The following is an 18433-nucleotide window of genomic DNA, read 5'->3' on the forward strand; positions in this document are numbered from 1 at the left end:
CAGTTTGTGGGGTTTTTTTTCTGGCTACCTTTGTTCATTTGGTTTGAATGCTGCAGTGGCTTCAGAAATTAAGGAAACGAGATTTTTTTTTGTGGACATGCTAACACCAGATATAGTTTGCTATATTATTTTTTTTTTTAACACATTCTGTTTCTCATGGAAGAGCCCTTTATTGGATTCACTTGCCTCGTGGCACTATCGTTTCTTCTGATAGTACTGTCCAGAGTCATTACCTTGGGCCAACCAAGAAATCTCTGAAGTTGGAGAAGTGACCTTCAGGCCCCCACTTGCTCAAGACCAGGAAGAAAACAAATCGTGCACCAGCCTCAAGCCCTACCCATTGGCTCATCGACATCAGTTACCACCACCACCAAGACCTCAAGGGGATTAATTGCCATGATCTCCTACCTACGAATGGAGAAGAAGTGGGGTGAAGTCAATTCATCCTACATTAAAATAAATATTGGGTTGAAGTGCCCTGTGGAGGCTGATTGTTATAAAGAAAGGAAGCAGCCAGGAGGGACTCAATGCCAAATTTTTAGATGGTTGAAAGTAGGAGACATGTAGGGCCAAGAAGATGATCAGAGGGCTGGAGCCCCTCTGCTTTGAGGACAGTCTGAGCGAGTTGGGGGGGTTCAGCCTGGAGAAGAGAAGGCTCCAGGGAAACCTTGGAGCCCCATCCAGTCCCTAAAGGGGGCCTACAGGAGAGATGGGGAGGGATTCTTGATCAGGGAGGGAAGCCATAGGAGGAGGGGGAACGGATTTAAACTGAAAGAGGGGAGATTGAGATGAGATGTCAGGAAGAAATTCTTTGCTGTGAGGGTGGTGAGAGCCTGGCCCAGGTTGGCCAGAGAAGCTGTGGCTGCCCCATCCCTGGAAATGTTCAAGACCAGGTTAGATGAGGCTTTGAGCAACCCGGTCTGGTGGGAGGTGTCCCTGCCCAGGGCAGGGAGGTTGGAACTTGATGATCTTTGAGGTCCCTTCCAACTCTGACCACTCTAAGATTCTATGATACTATGACATCAACATAGAACTGTGGGTTTCCTGGATGGAGGAGTTAATGCTCAAGAGCTTCAACGCTCTCCTCCATGCATTCTCTTTTGGCCACTGGCCAGATGGACATTTCATCCCACCTTATATGCCAGTTCTCAGTACTTCTCCTGATGCTTAGGAACCTCCAAATTTGCAGGCCAGAGGTATTTATGACCAGCTGCTACTCATTTGCTCTTGCAGAAACATTTTCGGCTGAAATTGCTTTTCCCTCTCTAACATACTTAGGGCAAAAGACGTATTTAGAGAGGGAAGCCATTGCCTCCCTAAGGTATAGTTGGTAAAGCAAGAAGGAACCTTTCAATTCCTCCTTTTGAAAAATACCACTCCTGAAAGAACATTAACCCAAGCCCGAGCAAGTGTGGACACTGCTGTGTGCAGTACAACTGTGGCCTCTTCTGGCCATTCTTGGTGAAATTCTAGCTCCAACGATCTCAACTTTTTGAGCCAACAGATCCACATGATGGTATTTTTTTTGCCAGACAGCACAAATCCTTAACATTTAGAATGAAAACATTATCAAGGCAACGTCAGTGCAGGATAACACCTGCAGCCATAGATGTGGTTTCTGTCTCTGTTCTCCACTGCGTGGAAAAGCCAAGTCTGGTTGTCTCACTGATGGAGACACATCCCTTTGCTCACCGCTCCTTACCTACAGGCTGCAAACCCCAGACCTCCAGTGCCACGGTGGCTCCTTGGAAACCAATTGGTCCCTACAGAGCGAGAAGAGGACCCCAGCACTCTTTCTAAACTGATGGAGTAGTTCATAGCCATGAAAAGCAGAGAAATTTCTCTGAACTGCTATTTTTATCTCATTTCAGAAATGCATCCTCTAACTGTAGAAAACCTCCAGACGATCAACAAGAACTCTGCTGTGAGAACTAAAGGTGTAGGTTTTTGTATTAATTTATTAACCTGCTCCTTCAGTTCCCCTTTGTACATCTCAACACACTTTAGAGACACCATACACAGAATCATAGAATCATAGAATCATTCAGGTTGGAAGAGACCCTTGGGAGCATCGAGTCCAACCATCTCCCCTACTCTACAAAGTCCTCCCCTACACCATGTCCCTTAGCACTGCATCTAAACGTCCCTTAAACACATCCAGGGATGGTGACTCCACCCCCTCCCTGGGCAGCCTGTTCCAATGCCCGACCACTCTTTCGGTGAAAAATTCCTTCCTAATGTTCAGTCTAAAGAACTTCTCCATCTTCTCAAACTTTCTTTTGTGGTGGAGAAAATGAAGATCTCATTTGAGATTAAGGGGTCAAAGTGAAGTCCTTTATGTGTGGAACCGGATGGCCACAAGCCAGTAGCAGCCATCCCCACCTCCCAGGGCCAGCTTCCCCACTGGTGCCTGCCTTTGAACCCCCTCTAGGGACAAACCCCACATTTTCCCTCTGATTCTTTGAATCTGCACATTTGCATGCTACAAGTGAAGGAAGGATGAATTTCGCGGAGCGCACCAAACAGTTAACAGATGGCAAAAAATTACAATCATTTACTAAGTTGCGTTGGGCTTAAGAAAACAACCTGGAATATGAAGGCACTGAATCTTATTAAAGAAGACATATTTTACATATTGCTGCTTCATAATACAAGCTGTTCCTCATGAAAGCATAAAACTTGCTATTATTTGCACCTCTTTTCTCCTTCTCTTTTGTTTCTGCGCGCACGACAATGTGGAATACGGCGTCTGATATATGACTTCTGTTTGCACTTGAGAGACCGACTTCAGCTTCAGATGTTAAGGCACTTAGGTGATGTGAGATGCCATCTGAATTTTATGTCTTTTCTATATTATTTGATCTCAGATGTGGAATACAAATGGTGAAATACAAGGCAAGTGAGCTTTACAGCCGTCAATAAAACCCCAGTAAGAGATTCCGAGCTGCAAGACCGTTTCCTGAAAGCAATACATATCTCTATATGTTTGATATTTATGTGGATATTCAAAAGCAGTGCTCTGGCTTTAATTAGTTTTAATACCTTCTTAAAATACAAAAATGGAGGTTTTTTTTGGTCTTCACCTGAGCGTATGGATTTCTCTTGGCTACGAAGCGCAGGTTCGTTACGGGACAGATTTAATTGCTGCATCAGAGTTTGTGTGTTGATATTCTACATCTGATGTGCGAAAGTTCAGGGCCGCCAATCAGGCACGGTGCAGATGCCACTCCACAAAATGTTCTCAGACAGTCTCCATCTGTCAGATATGGTAATGCTCGCGCTCCGTCAATAATTCACCTCCTTAACTCCGTGTTTCCTGCGTTCCAGGCAGAATTTTGAATGTCAGCCTCACCTGAGGGTCTGCCTTGGACAGACAGGAATTACCTGAGCTGCATTCCCCATTCAGACTGTGCTGTTTTGTGCCCCGGAGCCAGTCGCCTTCTGCAGTTGAAGAATCATCTTGCAGTTTGCTCAGTTTTTTAACCGATTTAACCGCAAAAATCACGGCTTCCCTTTTGGGACAGCATTTTTATCTCATTCAAGGATGGAAGTGAGAGGATAACTTACCGATTTAACCACAAAAATCACGGCTTCCCTTTTGGGGAATTTTCATCTCATTCAAGGATGGAAGTGAGAGGATAATGGATGACCAGCAGGGCGAAGGAGGGGGATTCTGCCTCTGTTCCACTCTGGGGAACTCCAGCTCTGGGGTCACCATCATCAGAAGGACATGGAGCTGTTGGAGCGGGGCCAGAGGAGGCCACAGAGATGCTGGGAGGGCTGGAGCCCCTCTGCTGGGAGGACAGGCTGACAGAGTTGGGGGGGTTCAGCCTGGAGAAGGGAAGGCTCCAGGGAGACCTTACTATGGCCTTTCAGTACTTAAAGGGTGCTTACAAGAATGATGGGGACAAACTTTTTAGTAGGGCCTAAGGACAAGTGATGGCGACAAACTTTTTAGTAGGGCCTAAGGACAAGGGGTGATGGTTCTAAACTGAAAGAGAGGAGATTCAGACTCGATAGGAGGAAGAAATTTTTCCCACTGAGGGTGGTGAGGCACTGGCTCAGGTTGCCCAGAGAGATGGCAGATGGCCCACCCCTGGAAACATTCCAGGTAAGGTTGGACGGGGCTTGGAGCAACCTGATCTAGTTGAAGATGTCCCTGCTGGTGGCAGCCAGGTTGGATTAGTGGCCTTTAAAGGTCCCCTCCAAGCCAAACTATTCTACGGTTCTAATGATGACAATCACAGTTAGCATCCAAATCCAACTTAGATGGACCACAACCATCCTGGGAAAGCTCACAGTGAAAAACACTGGGGTGGCTGAATACCCAAAGTAGGATGCCACTGCATGAGCTTGAGGAGAGAAGAAAGATGGGGAGCAGGAAAGCAGATGATGTGGAGCTGCTCCTCCATGAATCAGAAACTGCTGAACAGCAACTTGTCTGTGGCACCATGGAGCCTGCAAGAATTTGTTTCAATCCCAGAGCCAGGAGATGGGCTTATTGGTGGTCTCCTCTGTATTGGGCTGTGGCTTGTTTGGGTACCAATCAGGGTTCCCTTGCTATACAGGAAAGCAGCTTGGAAATCCATAGAAGATCAGCTGGAGGTGCCCATGTGAAGCAGGTGGCACCATGGAGCTTGCAAGAATTTGGTTCAATCCCAGAGCCAGGAGATGGGCTTACTGGTGGTCTCCTCTGTGTTGGGCTGTGGCTTGTTTGGGTACCAATCAGCAGTCCCTTGCTATACAGGAAAGCAGCTTGGAAATCCATAGAAGATCAGCTGGAGGTGAGAATATTTCCTAGCAAGAGAGCAAATTACCATCCTAATCATCAATGCCTCAGCACCAGCAAGAAAGAATGGTTCCTCGGTTCCCCAAGTAGCAAAGACCTTCACATCAGCCACACCTCTCAGCATTTGAAACATAGAATGACAATCTTTGAACTTTCTTTGGCCAACTCAGGTGCAGCATGTGACACAGAAGAAGAAATCCTGATGAGACCATGCGACATGAGTTTTACAGGTCCTGTTGGCCAAGAATGACCCATCACCTGGAAATGACCTGCCCATCCTCGGGCACCAATCTTCATCAGGTGGAACGAAACTACTGGTTGCACAATGGAGCTGGTGGAATATTTTACTCACTTCACTATGAGAGTGGTGAGAGCCTGGCCCAGGTTGCCCAGAGAAGCTGTGGCTGCCCCATCCCTGGAGGGGTTCAAGGCCAGGTTGGACGGGGCTTTGAGCAACCTGGTCTGGTGGGAGGTGTCCCTGCCCATGGCAGGGGGTTGGACCGAGATGATCTTTGAAGGTCCCTTCCAACCCAAACCATTCTATGATTTTACAGCTTGACCCTGTCAGCCCTCTCAGTTGTGCTGGTTTTGCCCTTTGCCAATTTTCCTTCTTCCCTCCTAAATTCAACAGAAACTGGCCCCGGGTCATTGCTATCCTCTGCTCCTCTCTCCTGTCTTCAATTTTGACCTTGAAAGCACCCTTCCCACAACTGGCCACGTCCTCCCCTGTCCCCTTCGTGTCCTGGCCCTGATATTTTACACCCTACCACCCGTGTCCTGCCTGGTCCTACACCTCCTGAGCGAAACCTTCCCGATTCCCCCATTCGACAGGTTGAGCCGCTCCCCACCTCGAACCTAATTAAGAGAGAGACCTCTGCAAACGATGCCACTTCAGTGCACGGAAAAAAAGTGATGAGCAGTGACTCTGGGAAACATATCGCACGGCATCGATATCTGTTATTTCCGAGCAGATCACCGGGTACGAAGCGTTGCAGTTTCTAATGAGATCTGACTGACAGGGTAAACCAATCTGCTGCTTAAGGACTTGCATGTGTCTTTCTATCTGTGGGGCTTGTGCTAGAAAGAGGCAGCCTACTGTGAAAAAGGCAGGACATTTTTCTAATTGCTTCCATTTGCAGGCTGGAGCGAGGCAATAGAGATGCATTTCAAGCTGACAATCCAATATTTACCTTTATTTCAGCTGCAGAGAGATGCCCGGGATGGTTGTTCTTCACACATTGATGGTTCCCCCTTTCTTTGCCATTTCTTTTTTTATTTTTTTTTCTTTTTTTGTGTGTGTGTATCACGCCAACTTCCCTTCCTCAAAAAAAAATATCCATCCTTCTTCGAAGAGCTGTGTTTGCTGTGCATTTAAGCAGGAGCTCCCAGAAGGCTCCCCACACCTTCAGCACACGAACTGGGGGCAGGCAGAGCCCACCTTTAAGCAGGGGAGCAGAAAGCAATTTCTAGATCAAACAGCAGCTCCAAGAAGGTTGTGGGAGAGCTCAGACACAGAGTTTTGACATTCACCTACGCTTACGGGGCTACGTATTTCCCCTGGGATGACTCCAGAGGTTTGTTCAGGCTCAGTCTGGGGCTAAAATGTTGACCTTGTTGGAACAGTGTCAATCAAGGCAGGCCATGGCTGGATGACAGAGACACCTCAAGCCAGAACTACCTCCACGATGTTATTTAACCCTTTAGGAACTATAAGATGTAACAGGAGATTTGCTTGTTACATCCCCATCGGGTTGGCAAATTAAACAGCATTTAGATGGCCATCCTAGAATCACAAAATTATAGAATGGTTTGGGTTGGAAGGGACCTTAAAGATCATCAAGTCCAACCCCCTTGCCATGGGGAGGGACATCTGCAACTAGACCTGGTTGCTCAGAGCCCCATCTCGCCTTGCCACGGGGAGGGACATCTGCAACTAGACCTGCTTGCTCAGAGCCCCATCCAACCTGACCTGGACTGTCTCCAGGGATGGGGCAGCCACAGCTTCTCTGTTCTGGTGTCTCACCATCCTCACAGGAAGGAATTTCCTCACGATCCTCACAGGAAAGAATTTCTTCCCTATATCTCATCTCAATCTCCCCTATCCCTATATCTCATCTCAATCTCCCTTCTTTCAGTTTAAAACCCTTCCCCCTTGTCCTATGGCTCCCCTCCCGGACCAAGAGCCCCTCCCCAGCTTTCCTGGAGCCCCTTGAGGGACTGGAAGGGGCTCTAAGGTCTCCCTGGAGCCTTCTCTTCTCCAGGCTGAACCCCCCCAACTCTCTCAGCCTGTCCTCCCAGCAGAGGGGCTCCAGCCCTCCCAGCATCTTTGTGATCCTCCAGTCCCTTCCACCTGCCCTCGGCAAAGCTTTCCCATAACACCAGCTCACATAAGAGCCATAAGCTCTTCCTATGAGCTCACAGGTGAGCATGGAGGACCCTCCTCCATGGAAACCAGGCAGAACTCATTGAGCCCACCCATTGAGCCCACACCACACCATTGCTGACAACATACAGCTTGGTTTTGCTCCACATTTTTGCCATGGTCACCCACGTACCAAATTCCGTGTATTCGAATAAAGCAAATGTTGACGAGCGGTCTCTTATTTGCAAGAACCCCCATGAGGCCATCATGACTACCAGGACTCACACCCACAGGACATACTTTCCAAACTTGGGCTGCAAAGAAAACCAACACCCACCCTACATCCTGCAGACCTGGATACACAAAACCATCCGATTCCAGCTGGGAGGCCTAAACTTAGACCTTATATTAAAGCAGCTGCAGTTCTACAAGCAACTGGTCAGTGGCTCAGCATCGTCACGGAGGCCAAAGTCACTATAGGTGGAAATTAAGAAGAAAAACTTCTAACAAGAAAAATCCCTTCCCTTTAATTACCATTAGCAATGCAGCATGACAGAGAGAGATAAACACACACGCACCTACACAAATAAGGAGCTTGGGAACACAAAGTAATTACTTTGATTTTTTTTCCCCTTCCCACCGACATTCAGAACTTATTAGTCTCAAGAAAGCACATATCAGCAAAAGACTGTCACCTCAGGGATAAATGAGGAATTTGTTTGTAATTCATTTCCAGGAGAATATATCCCGATGCTGTTAGGAACGCAGAGTTAGGAACGTGCTCTGGCCAAGTCTCAGCGCCGCCAAAACCACTTCTTAAAAACGTTTATTCACATCTTCCTGAGCTTGTTTCCCTGGAAATGGGACCGCCGGTTTCTGCTGGCTGAGAAGTTCACCCCCCATTGATTGCTTCGCTAACACACCAAGAGCCACGCGAAGAAAAGTCAATGAAGCCTCTCAGTTTTTCAGTCCATTTCCAGTTTAGGGAAATTGAATTAATCTCTTTACTCGGAGCAACTCAGACGTCCACATTCAGGCACTGAAAATCATTACAGAGGCCACTAAAACCTATATCTTTAAAGGTTACAGTGCGAAGATTAAAAGCGCCTTGGGGAAAAAAAAAACCCTGAAATGGCTGATCAAAATAAAACCATTGAGTCAACAGCGGAAAGCCTGGGCAGGACCAGTGCCTTCCAGTACAGACTGATGTTTGAAGATGCTTCCTCCACCACACGGAGCAATACCAGGGAAGAGTGGATGCTACGTGATTTCACACACCGCAGCCCGTTCGGACGTCAGGGAGGTAGGAATGAATTCAGCTCCATAATCCAGTTAATAAGAGGGCTGCTTCTACTGGGTGTAAAAAACCTGCTGAGGGGGCTTAACGGATGGATCTGCCCACCTGCAAAGTCACCTCCCGACCTCAGACAGCCGAGGAGGGGCTCATCTTACCCACTGATAGACGTCTGCCGCGGATAATTCCACCTGAGCAGGTCACCTCTGCTCCCCGAGCCTCCCCAGGAAGCAACAGGCTCTCCTAGGAGGCCCTTCATCTCCTTTCAAAGAAAATTTAAGCCAATTCAGAAAAATCTCTCTCTAATCGTGCTCGGCTTCTCGCTGCTTGCTGTAAAGGGAAGCGAGGGCAACCTGCTCCGATGGAGACGTGACCGTGGTGGACCTCTAGTTATAGAGCAAGTGTTCATGGGTTCAACGGGTCAATGCATGTGTCTGAAAATTAAACTCAAGCTTAAATACTTCATTGGACTCGTGGCCCACGTGCCTGTGAAACGCCTGGTGTGAGTTTTAATTACAAAACCAGCAAAATCCCCTCCTTGGAGAATTTCTAACCCACGCAGTCACCAAAGGAAAGGGAGTGACGTGCTCCACCATCACCTGGTGGTTCAGCCACTTTCTTTCCATCTTCACACGCTCAAGTGCTCTCATTACGTGAAAATTACTTAAGGACAAACACCAGAAATGTCATCCCCCAAGAGCTGGGCTCTTTCCTGCCGAACATCTGGTCTATCACCATGAGGGCATTTTGGAGTTTTTTTTCTCCTAATGCGGCGAATCGGCAACAGGCATTTCCCAGACACACTCTATGAATAAGAAACCTGCAACTCAGCAAACCCGAGAACAAAAGTTGTCCATCCTCAAGCTGGAGTGAGGCCAAACGGCCCAAAACTGGTGCAGGAAGAGCACCGAATTCTGCACGAGGATGTGTTGGCTCCTCCTGCCTCCCCTCTGCTCCCACCTCCAGCAACCCCCTTCTTCGCCCCTGATGTCTCATCCTAATTTAAGATAAACTCCCATTTTCAGGAACATTATCATTTCAGAGCCTTCCAGCTCATTTCCTTGTTTGTTCCCTCTCCTTCAGTTGTGCCAGCACAGCTGTTTGCAAGGGCCTGCTGTGAACCAGACCGGGGAGCTGATCCTGCCAAAAAAATGAGAAAAAAAAGCTGATGCAAAACCCAAAACATGGCCCTTCCCCCTAAGCTGGATCGTTTCCCCGCTCTCATTGACTGCGGCACATCAGGGCCGGCTGCGCAGAGAACAAGGAGAAGAAGCTGGAGTTGGCCAAGGTGCCAGCATCATGGGGAACACGTGAGAACAATCCCAAATTCTCCCCGAGCCTTCAGAGCTGGATGCTGGTTTCCTCCTAAACGACAGTGCACTGCAAAGAGCTGCTGGTCTTTTGTTGTGTGTTGACCGCGCATTTTGCATAGCAAATAAAATACGGTATGTTTTGGGGGTGGTTTTCCAGATGAGGTAGATAAAGCACCAAGTGCTATTCTAGGGAGCAGCTCAGACCTTACACAAACCGAGGGCATTTGGATCTACTCGCATCCGATGTCCGTCAGGATGCCCAAAGATGGGAGAAACAAAGTCCTTCCAGCAGCTGATTTAACTCCTCTACTTTGGGTCTATTGACCCCCTGCTGAAAGGACCCAGGTGACAGAAGACTGGCTAGAGCACAGCCCTTGGACAGATTATCCAGAAGATGGGTTGACATAGTGCTTAGTGACATGGTTTAGTGATGGTTTTTTTTTATTGGAGTTAGGTTGATGGTTGGACTAGATGATCTTAAAGACCCCTTCCAACCTAGAAAATTCTGTGAAATTATCCTGAGAATACATTTACCATCTGACAGTGAAGTAAAAGGAATTTTAAGCCTTCAGGAGAGAGACATCAGCCAGAGATGCCATAAAGACCCAATTTCCAAATGTGCCAGGACACATCAGGCTCCAGAAAGAAGTCTGGTTTTGTGGCACAGAAGAACTACCTGGAGGGGATGGTCGTGACTCAGCAAGAAGAGTGCAATTCCTGGCCTTGGGAAGGCTTCCCTTGCCAAAATGACAACCCTGAGACAGCAAGAGATGACTTCTGAGTCCTGGGGGAACATAGGATTCAGAGCATGGGTCCTCCTTGCTCTGGCAAGATGATCTGAGAACCATTTTCAGACTTCAAGATGTTGCCTTTCCCATACATCTCAGCACCATGGGCCAGTGATCAAAGACTGGCCAAACTCCTCTCTAAAACATGGACATAAAGCTTAGACCTGAATTTCCCCAACCTGGAGAACTGAGGAAGGGACAAGAAGAGTATTTTGCTTCCTGGCACTGCAAGGAGGTTGGGCACACGCATGAGACTGAAAACAGCCAATTTTGGCACAGACGTGGTAAAAGAAATGCTTGACCCACACTGTACTGGGACCCATCTGAGATCTCCAGTCTTGGGCATCAAGGTGAGCTATCTGGGAATACTGCATTTTCCAGGGTGGTCTCCACAAATATCCATAAAGCTTCTGAGACAGTCAGAGGAACTGAGACCTTTTCCAACACACGAGTTGTTGGTGGGTCTTGGTGTGGGGTATGCTGGTCCCTAACAAATGTCAAGTGGACCTCTTCACAGGAGACCCGATTGCTCTTACTTCACCAGCTCAATGAGCTCTTTGGTTTCTTCCTTCTCTGCTGTGACTGACCAGATGGGTTGTGTGACCAACTAGATGGTATTTCCCTGTGCTCCTCCATGGAGGAGAGAAGAGCAGTGAGTTGGGTTTCCCCAGATCAGAGTCACATCTTCCAAAACCTCCTTTCGTTTCTGTGCTGAGGAGCTCCAGCGAAGGACATGGCCGTGCCACGGCTTCCAGAAGCTCATGCAGGACCACAGAAGCTGAAAGTTTGGGAAGTCTCAAGCAGGCTCCTCGCTGTAAATGTACTGGAAAGCGGAGAGCAGTCAGAAACCCCAAGAAGCGCTCAATGAAATGTTGCGAAGGCATAAATTGGTGTCCTACTAAAACTCGTAGCAGCTGCAGATTTAACTGGAAATTAAACCACACGGATGGGTGATTTGTTCCAGCACCATTTTAATGAGTCCGTACCAGGGCAGCTGTTTGGGATGAATGGGGCATCACCCACCAGCAGCTGTCTGGTGAAGGACCCTACAGGGACACAGTCTCTGATCCCCCCCAAAGCACACGGGGGAAGCAAAAGGAGGAAGGGGAGGGGGCGAGCATCAAGCTGAAGGGTGGTTTTTAATCCTCTGTGGTTGGGATTTTTGGTTAATGCAGTGAAACCACTAATTACAGCTAATTAAACCTGCACTGAGATCAAAGCTCAGTGGAAACTACAGGGGGGGAGAAAACAAGAGAGAAAAGAAAGGAAAAGAAAATACGGATTTTGTTGTAACCAAGTCCTTAATTGAAAACTAAAGCAGCTTTGTTAATTAAAAGCAGCAAAAACAAAATGAGGGCATGCTCCACAGATACACAACATGAGTCCGGCATCGTGATGGAGATAACACGCCTTCCCCTCTCTGTCAGCAAAGAGGAGCTTTTCTTGCAGAGCCTGTTCTACTTCTGGCTCCTCTTATGGGGAAGGACCTTCCTAGGATGCGTACTGCAAAGCTTTGGTGGCTTTTACCTCCCACAGCATCAAGCACCTTGATCTATAAAGTGGGGGGAGAGGAATTCCTCCAGACTAATATTGATGATCACAGAATCACAGAATTATCTAGGCTGGAAGAGACCCTCGGGATCATCAAGTCCAACCATCCACCCTACTCTAAAGTTCTCCCCTACACCATATCCCCCAACACCACATCTAAACGGTTCTTAAACACCGTGAGATGGTGACTCAACCACCTCCCTGGGCAGCCTATTCCAGTGTCTGACCACTCTCTCTGTGAAGAATTGTTTCCTAGATGATCTGAGGGCTGGAGTCCCTCTGCTGGGAGGACAAACTGAGAGAGGCAGGGGGGTTCAGCCTGCAGAAGAGAAGGCTCCAGGAAGACCTTCGAGCCCCTTCAGTCCCTCAAGGGGCTCCAGGAAAGCTGGGAAGGGACTCTTGGTCAGGAAGGGGAGCCATAGGACAAGGGGGAAGGGTTTTAAACTGAAAGAGGGGAGATTTAGATGAGATGGACCTGGGGTACATCATGCACAGGACAAGCACCAAGAGCAGATCTCAAAGGAGACCAGCTACACCCTCAGGCAACCTGGGCACCCAGGCAGCACACACAGCCTGCCGTTTCTGTATCTATCAAAAATGAAATCAGAAAGAGAAATAACATTTGGCAATGAAAAGGACTTCTTTCAGAGCACTGGGATGTCTGAGGAATCACTAATCACGCACCGGTTGGACCTGGGGTACAACATGCACAGGACAAGCACCAAGAGCGGCTCTCAAAGGAGACCAGCTACACCCCCAGGCAACCTGGGCACTCAAGGCAGCACACACAGCCTGCCGTTTCTGTATCTATCAAAAATGAAATCAGAAAGAGAAATAACATTTGGCAATGAAAAGGACTTCTTTCAGAGCACTGGGATGTCTGAGGAATCACTAATCACGCACCGGCTTCCCCTTCCCTCTGCAGCACCCAGTAGATGGCAGCAAGTTACTGCTTATTCCTCCTGCCTGGGACCACCTTGCACATCAGGCAAGAGGCACAAATCTCTCCTGCCCCTGTATAATCAAACAAAAAAAATATATCTCCTGTTTGCCCATGGTAGGAGGAGAGGAGCCCCAAATGCCGAGCATGGAACCAAAAGCGTGTCCTGAAATAAAGCACCCTCTGAAATCTCACTGCCACGGTTCGGAGACTGTTCCTGGGGGTATTTTCCAGTTGTCCCCATGCAGGGATCACAGGTGGACAGGAGAGCCCTGCCACCTCCATGGATGTCTGCACTGAAAGCAGTTTGCCCTGGAAAATTGGAGCACAAGGCCGTCTCTGCCTCTTGTCACCAACTGAGCTGCTCCTAAACCCAGAGGGTCTATATCTGCTCTGCTGCTGGGATCCTGTCAAACTTACAAGCCAAAATAGAGTGTTTACTTGGTGCTGGAGCAAAGCTGAGGCAGATCCCCTGCTTCCCAAACCCACAGCAGTCCCTTCCCATCACACCGTGTGGCCCCGTGCAGACATCTTGGCACCCTGACTTTGGTACCCAACCCAACCAGTGATGCTGGTGGGTTGGGTGGTTTCACATTGGTTTGAAAGCAAGCTCCAGTTCCAGCTGCATCCTCCTTCACCTGTACACTCTTACTGTCAGGGTGGTGAGACCCTGGCCCAGGTTGTCCAGAGAAGCTGTGGAAGCTTATTCACAGCCAACCTGTGAACATCTTCCTGGCACGCTGATGGCTTCTCCCCATACCTTCTCACTGGGGACTTTGTGAGTGGATGGGATCTGCTGGCAGTGACAATGTAGGTGCCACACCTACTAGAAAGACGTGGTCAGAGCCCAGGGCCCTGGTAGCATCTTCAGCAGCAGGAAAACATTCCTGGTCCCCGCATGATGGATGGACATTGCGACCGCTAACTTGGGTGGTAGCAGCAGGGAAACCTCCCATCTAACACTTAGGTGTGGAGACACCTCTGGTTTTCTACACTGCAAACCATTTAAGGGATGAAGGACACTTTCAGACCCCATAACGATGAGTAGCACCCCTCAAAAACCTTTATCTCAGAGGTCAAAATGGCATTGTGTTGTATGAAACGTTCACATCTCATCACTGGTCTCTTCCCCTTGTGACCACCTCAATTAACTTTCAAGAACAGGACAATTTTATCACTGCTGCACATCTGAGAAAGTTGGGTTTTTTTCAATGAAAGATGAACATCTAAAAGTTGAATGATATTTTATTTAAGGATAAGTCTGAAGCAGAACCCTAGCTCTTTTTGACTGCCTCTGATGAAATCTCCGCATAAACACGCGAGTGTCATTTTTGGTGAGGGTAGAAGGGGAGTAAGGAAAGGAGGCACAAGGGAAAAGACCTGAACTGGAAGCCAGATTTGAAGCCGGATTTTATCCCTCTAATGCCATAAATCTAATTCTGGGTCTGAAACTCCCGAAAGTGGGAGGTACTTGGAACCCACGCTCAGTCCCAGATTTTGCAGAATATGCCTAGGTATTATACACGAGAAGAAAAAACTGCTTTTTTTTTTTAATACAGTGGGGGATGCCCTAACGACTGACTGCATTTCTGCTGGCCTAGATACTGAACACACATATAAGGAAAAAACCTATTAATACTTGCAGGAAATTTAGCAAATGCTACAAATCTTTTTGCGACACCTCAGCAGTCAGAACCAGTCTATTTTACCCTTTTTTCTCTTGGTGGAGAAATTCCTTGCTAGAGCTCACAGAACTTGGCAATTTATGTTTTTTTTCAATGGAAACATGCTCCAGCTCTGCTTCCTGATGCTCTGCAGAGTCCCCCCACCTGGCTCCACCTCGAATCTCAAAGCAAAACTCATTTGAAACGAATTTTCCCCTTGCCATGGTACTACTCCCGAAGCAGCAAAACTTGCTGTCGTCACCTCCAGGTTACAGATCTTTTGAAAAATGTGGCTTAAACAGCAACAGTGTCACTAGAACCAGGGAGTGTCACATGGGTTGAGATTTTGCTGTGAATCCTCTACGTGATTTTAGCTTCAGAGGAAAAAGATCTTCCCCCTCTGGCTTCCCCGGTTGGGGTTTCTACTGCTTAAGGCACCGACTTAGAGAAGAACGGGGATGCCCCGTGCTCTTTGGGGGCCATAGAAAGCCTTGAAGAATATATAAAAGTTGAAAAAAACCAGCAAAACAAAATTCAAAATCAACAGTATGACACCCAGGAAAATCTTGAAAGTTTTTGGCCCTTTCTCAAATGGCCAGGTCTTTCCTATAAAGCGGAGAGCATTTCACTGAATTTCACTGAATTTCTAGAGTTGGAAGGGACCATAGAGATCATCCAGTCCAACTCCCCTGCTGACGCAGGAATGCCTAGAGCTAGAGCATGTTACTCAGGAGCATCCAGGCGGGGTTTGAAAATCTCCAAAGAAGGGGACTCCACCCCCTCCCTGGGCAGCCTGTTCCAGGGCTCTGTCACCCTCACCGTGAAGAAGTTTCTCCTCATATTTGAGTGGAACCCTTGATGTTCCAACTTGTGCCCGTTGCCCCTCGTCCTCTCACTGGGAACCACTGAAAAGAGTCTGGTTCCCTCCTCCTTCAACCCTCCCTTGAGATACTTGTAGGCGTTGATAAGGTCTCCCCTCAGCCTTCTCTTCTCCAGACTAAAGAGTCCCAGCTCTCTCAGTCTCTCCTCATAAGGGAGATGCTCCAGTCCTTGAATCATCTTTGTAGCCCTACGCTGGACTCTTTCTAGTGGTTCCCTGTCCAGACTTTATTTCAGAAAAGGACCACATAGGACCCGTTCCGGAATTAAAACTTAATGTATGAAGAGCGATGTGTTGATCGTTAATTGATGCTGATTGCTTCTTGAACCCCGAGTGTCGCACTAACATGGCCAAAGAGAAATATCAAGAGGGCAAGGGAGAAACACGGGCAGTGAACTGCTTGTCCAGGGGAAGCATGAAGCCAGTTGGCTTCAGATGAGGCTCAGGTCCCACCTGGAGGGCAAAGAGCTCCATACTATCCCGAGAAAATCTATTTTTCTGTGTGTGAAAACAACACTAAAAAAACCTATTATGTCTTTCCCTGATCGAAGGAGCCCATGACTTCAAGTTCCTTAAAGAAATCAGAGTAAACATTGAATTATTTTGCATGAGGGTAAATGCCTACACAGACCAGAGATGAGGCAGGTGAGTCCCAAGCTGGGTTAGACCCAGTTCTCTCCCATTCAGTAAAGATCACCCAGTTCCCTGGAGAAGTGAAGTAGGGAGGGAATTTCTCCCAGTTACCAGGAGGTGCTGGGGGTGAAGGCAGAGCAGAAGAGTCAGTATTTCTCCATCAGCTCCACCACTGCTCCCGTGCATCAAATAACCACTTGCTCTCCGTTTCTCATCTTTAAAAAGGCAAAACTGATAGTTAGCTACGGCGCCAAGCACTTACAGATTCCTATATGAGCTGTATCACAGAAGTACAAATCACTTTTATCCCACATTGATGTTATTTTATGCTTTCTAGGGCTGAAGTGTTATGTTTATTTTATATTTGGAATAGGCCTCGGTAACTGGAGTCCCTGGGGTAGCACAAGAACTTGCTCGGGTAATTGTAAATTCAGGTGAGCAGGGCAGGGTTTGGATGCATGAGATGCCTTGTTTATGTAAAAGGAGAATCCAGATAATAAGAATTCCGGAGTCATCTGAAGAACAAAAGAATAAAACATACTCTCCAGATCACAGAAATCTGCCCCAAAAGAAAGAGGGAAGCGATGCAGTCATGAAAGGTGAAAAGAAATGTTGTTGAATTTATATTATGGGAAGAGATCAGCACCACGGGTTCCAAAGAGCAGCTGGTGCTGCTGTACAGGAAGCTCAGGTGTCTCTCCTGAGCCACACAGCTCTTGACAATGGTACCCAGCAATTCCAGTGGTGCAGGAGAAGATCTATTTGTCACGTAACTCATTAATGAAGAGGGCTGGTATGTGTGTCATCGAATCATAGAATGGTTTGGGTTGGAAGGGACCTTAAAGATCATGAAGTTCCAACCCTCCTACCATGGGCAGGGACAACTCCCACCAGACCAGGTTCCTCAAAGCCCCATCCAGCCTGGCCTTGAACCCCTCCAGGGATGGGGCAGCCACAGCTTCTCTGGGCAACCTGGGCCAGGCTCTCACCACCCTCACAGCAAAGAATTTCTTCCTGAGATCTGATCTAAATCTCTTCTCTTTCAGTTTAAAACCATTTCCCCTCATCCTATCACTCCATTCCCTGATCAAGAGTCCCTCCCCATCTCTCCTGGAGCCCCTCTGGGGACTGGAAGGGGCTCTAAGGCCTCCCCAGAGCCTTCTCTTCTCCAGGCTGAACCCCTCCAACTCTCTCAGCCTGTCCTCACAGCAGAGGGGCTCCAGCCCTTGGACCATCACGTTTGATGTTGTGAAAACAGCTGGTCTGGCATCTCGACCATCCAGCAAGACCAGGAGTGGGGAACACGTTACCTCCTCACCCTTCCCTTGGAACTCCCCATCAAATTGTGCAGCACCATGACTCCGAGCTCCACCAGCTCTACAACCCTTCCCACAAAGACCTCTCCAGAAATTGGCCAGCCCCACCATGCCAGCCTCCTGCAGCGCTTGGTCAGCCTTTCATTATTTGGGTGCCAGTTGCTGTCAGCACATGCTCAAGCTCTGTTCTGCCTGCCAAAAAACTGGGCTAATTTATTTAGCATTTCAGCAGATCAGGGGAAAAAAAAAAAAATCATTTAAAAAAGGAAAGATTGAATTTGGGAACTCTATTCCTTGGAGAGTTAGTAATGGATCTTTCTCTCTCCCCCTCCTCCAGGCCTCAGCATTCATAACTTTCCCATGTCAATGTTATTAGGAAGAAACTAATTCAATAATGAGATCATTCCCCATATGAGAGCCCAAGAAAATGAGGCACTCGGTCACACCTACTCTCCCTCATCTGCGGGAGTCGTGCTTCTCTCCTAACTCTGTCTCCAAGAGCAATGGCCAAAAGATGACACCATTTCCAGTGTCTTGTGGTGGGTCGTATCCCAGTGTCACGCAAAACTCTGTCATTCGATCTACATGAGTTAATTTGCAAGTTCCAGGCTCTTCTTTTGGCTGTTTCTTGAGCTCAGCTCCTGGTTGCCGAACCAGGTCCTGCCCCAGGGCATCACCCAATACAGCTACTGGTAGTCAGCATCTTAGGTCCACGTGCAAAGCACGCACTGTTTAGTGTTTGCTTATTCCTCAAATGACCCCCCTTTAGTGAACAACGCAGCAAGACGGATGAGAAACTTGCAGAGGATCCACCCTGCCCAGTTTTATTTTTATTTTGCGATTACTACTATTTTAAGAGCAAAAGAACTTGAAGTGAGGCAGCATCTGCCGTCCCTGAGGTTC

The 18433-nt window shown here is 47.9% G+C and overlaps 1 protein-coding gene across 1 annotated transcript in view; it reads right to left on the reverse strand.

The window, feature by feature from the left end:
- Nucleotides 1-18433, reverse strand: part of EXOC4 (exocyst complex component 4) — a gene marked incomplete at its 5' end in the record, with an annotated part of 345671 nt that overhangs the window by 15907 nt on the left and 311331 nt on the right. The window lies entirely within an intron of this gene.

Source organism: Calidris pugnax, unplaced genomic scaffold (genome assembly GCF_001431845.1).
Source record: "Calidris pugnax isolate Ruff unplaced genomic scaffold, ASM143184v1 scaffold289, whole genome shotgun sequence".
Lineage (NCBI taxonomy): Eukaryota > Metazoa > Chordata > Aves > Charadriiformes > Scolopacidae > Calidris > Calidris pugnax.